The sequence below is a fragment of the Vombatus ursinus genome, unplaced genomic scaffold (assembly GCF_900497805.2).
Source record: "Vombatus ursinus unplaced genomic scaffold, bare-nosed wombat genome assembly UNPS02014775.1, whole genome shotgun sequence".
In the NCBI taxonomy this organism is placed as follows: Eukaryota; Metazoa; Chordata; class Mammalia; order Diprotodontia; family Vombatidae; genus Vombatus; species Vombatus ursinus.
Window position 1 is genome coordinate 2,039,975 of NW_020954553.1, and position 3,645 is coordinate 2,043,619.

Genomic DNA, 3,645 nt, shown 5'->3' on the forward strand with positions numbered 1-3,645 from the left:
CCCCTAAATTTTCCCTTCTCTAGACTAAACAGCCTAGGTAATTTGATCAAAACCTTAAAAGTGTGTTTTTTTTTTTTCCAATCCATTTGCCATTCTGGTTATCCTTTGAAGGGACCATAAAGTTGTTCTCATCTACACACATAGGTGTTCTTTCTACAGTTATTCTTTCCACAAAGCGACTTTCCCCATCATGGTTTCAATATACTGCAGGTCGGTATAAGAAATTAAATGGGAATTTTTTGGAAGTTTTGCAGATGCTGCAGACAACACAGAAAAGGTTTAGAAACTCAGAAATGCATCATTTTCCAGGTCCCTTCCTGTTGCCCACAAACAGATACAAACTAAAAGGTTCTCTGCTTAGGGGATCCTGTTCTCCTAGGTATAGGTAGACAGGATGCACCTCCATAAGCTCAGTCATTCGTGGGCTGGTCCTGAAGGAGGCACACAGATGCAGCCAGTGGGATAGTAGGATGTTAGAACTCTCTGGAATGTGTAGAGAATTCTCTTGTTCATTTGTTCATTCATTCATTAGTGGTAAAAGTCAACAGGCCAGTGAGTCAAGAATCACTTATTAAGCACTTACTATATGTCAGGCACTGTGCTAAACATTGAGGATAAGCAAAGAAAGAAAGACATTCCCTGCCTTCCAGGGGCTTACATTCTAATGGGGTTGTTGTTTCTCCTTCCTTCTGGAAGATGATCAATGACATCGGGAGGGTGGTATCTTGACTTGCAAGTGAAATTTAATTAATTAAGACAGGGGTGAGGGGTGTTTCTGCTTTAGTGGGCTAGCTCAGTGCTGAGCACACTATGGCGTAGTTTGGTCCATTATGGGGCTGATGCAGACACAGATACCCATTTGTTACACAATCATGTCTATTCTCATGGCTTTGTAAAAAAGATGCCAGGTATACTTCCAGGTACTTTTGGTAGGTTTTGTTTATAGGAATTCTTCTGGGGTGTGCTGCATTACACGGGGCTCTCCACAACTGAGGGCAGGGTCAAACTGCAGGAAGGAATATTTTAAAATGTCATCTAGTTCCATGATAGCAGTTTGGTTCCCACAACAGCAGCAGTAATTGGGTGCATTGAAAATGGTTAAGAAAATGGTCACCACGTTCAGATCAAGACACCAGTTGTACTCCTCCATCACAAGTTGATGATCACGGGAAAGCAGTGTGAGGCAGTTGGCCCTGGTTAAATGTTTCAGAAATGTCCTTTCCAAATGTGTAACCAGCCCCTCTTGGAGAAATGCCTCATCCACCGCGACCATCGCGACCATAACAGGTCACACATCGGTCCCTCTTGCGGAACTTCTGGCAGACGATCCAGCGCTGATATGATCCAGTGTATCCATGGATGGAGAAAGGCCATCGTGGAGGCAAACTATCTGTCCATCTACTAAAGCTGTGGTTGGGAGATAATCAAAGAGATCAGTAAAGTATTTCCAAACATTGGCATTGTCATACTTCCTCAGGCATTCGTCATAAAAGCCATACACTTGTGTTAACTGGTCGGCTCTCGCGATTTTCCCTCAGTATCGAGATCTGCTCTGGGTATCGCACTTTTAATGATACAAAGAGTCGCAGTCTCCATTGAGTAACAGCCTCTGTCCGCATAGTGCCCCGCAAAAAGATAGTTTGTGTCTGGCGACTTTCCACCAGTCCTAAAGAGTTCCATCAGATCCCGGGACTGGCCGTGGCCATCCCCGCAGACAGTGACAGGACCACGAACCTCTGGCCACTAGGATGCCTCTGTGAGGATCGCCTTAGCCTTCTCGCAGAGCATGCGCACTTGGTTCTCACTCAGCCGCTCCACTCACTAGTCTAGCACCTTCGCGAACACCTGGTCCTCCATGAAGGAGGAGGTGGCAGCGGAGAGCCCAGGGGGCTCGTGCTGGTCCCGCCCCCACCGGCAAGCCCCGCTCCGCCCCGCCCTCAGGGCGGCACTGTGCTAACCATCAGCCTCGCGCACTCCTCCAGAGTCATCGGAGTCCGGTTGCAAGACATAGAGGTCAAGACGGCTGGCTATCGATTACACTTTGCAAGATGGCTTTCCCCATAATGGGGGCATATAAGGCACATAAAAGGAAGCTGAAATGGGGAGAAGGGGAGAGGAAGAGAAGGTACTGTAGTTGGGGCTTGGTAGAGAAAGTCCAGAGTAAGGATTGGAGCTCAAAAAAGAATGAAGACATGGCTGGCCTGGGCTTCCTCCTTAAAATGGAAGTTCTGGGAGGAACCCGTTAATCAGAGGGAGAGGCCACAGAGCAAATTGTACTTCCAGTGTGAGGAGGCCAGGGGTGGAGTAAACTTCCAGGGGGAGGATGCTGCTATAGCTCCACTTTGTTGTTCGTCCTTCATTTTCAAAGAGGACCAATGACGTCACAGGGTGATGTCTCTACTGGTGTCTGAATTGGATTTAAGTGAGGCAGAGTTGCGCAAAGTCATTGGCCTCACTCTCTCTTCCAGAGTCATCCAAGTCCAGTGGCAGGGCAAAAGTCAGGACAACTGGCGATGGCCTGGGATGCAGTGGATGACCTTGGCGTCTTCCGTGTCTGACTAAGTGCTCCATAGTGCCACCTTTATGTCCATTGGAACAATTTGTTCTCATCTGCCCATTTCGCTGGTGGAAGTCTTCACATGCTTGGGGTAGATACCCCTCTACTTCACCAGTGGGTCTGAGGTCTGTTGGTCACTCTCTTGGCTTGGTAGAGAAAATCTGTAGAGTCAGAACTGGATAACATAAAGAGAATACATTGGAGTATAGCCTCAGTTTTCTCCTTTATAAAATCAGGGGTTTGGACCCGTGGTCTTCTAAGGTTCCTTTCAGGGGACATCTCTGGGCCTCCTGTGAAACAAGGGAAGGGAAAGGACATTGTCTTTTAGGCCTTGTTTTTTCAAATGTTCTCTTCTGAAGAAGGAGTTATCTTTGAAGGACTGTCATAGGAAAGAGGGCTTCTGCTTGTTCTGCCTGGTCCCAGAGGAAAGAGGCAAGAACAAAGACTGGGAGTTGAAAGGAAACTAATTTGGGCTTGAAATATGGGGAAACTTGCTTAACAAGTTATTATCCCAAAGTGGAAGGGGCTGCCTTGGGTGCTGGCAGCTTACTCCTCAATGAGGGTCTTCAGGTAAAGAACCAGTCACTTTTCTGTCCTCTGTTCTGCAGTGTGAGCTCTCTTTTTTGTGTATAAGTATGGAGAGATGACTGCTGAGGTCCCTTGCACCTCCTGGGATTCCTTTTTCAAAATCGAAATTCCAACAGGTGTGAGCCTCAGTGTAGCGTGTCAGAGTCAGCAAGCCGGCATGCAGCAAGCATGGCCTGAATGTAACCTCAGAGTCTGGGAAACAGCAGAACAAGGGGATCCCACAGGCTGAGGATCAAAGCCTAGATCTGCCAGACAGGAAAGCTCTGCCTGAGTTCCCAAGCCGCAGGGGCAGGGCCAATGCGAAGCCCTATGGAGCAGGGTCAAGAGAAACAAGTGGGAGGAAGAGGCTTGTGCACAGAACGACAATCTGCTCTGGGATTCTCTTGTGGCCTGGTGCCTCCCTGCATCTCTGGTAGGACAGGAGCCCCAGGGCATGCAAACAGAGCCTCCCCCCCCCACCCCCAGCCACCAAGGGCTTGAGGGGCAGGCTGAGGCAACAG

The 3,645-nt window shown here is 48.3% G+C and overlaps 1 pseudogene; it reads right to left on the reverse strand.

The window, feature by feature from the left end:
* Positions 1-940: 940 nt before the first annotated feature.
* LOC114044953 lies at positions 941-1,857 on the reverse strand (annotated as a pseudogene).
* Positions 1,858-3,645: the final 1,788 nt, after the last annotated feature.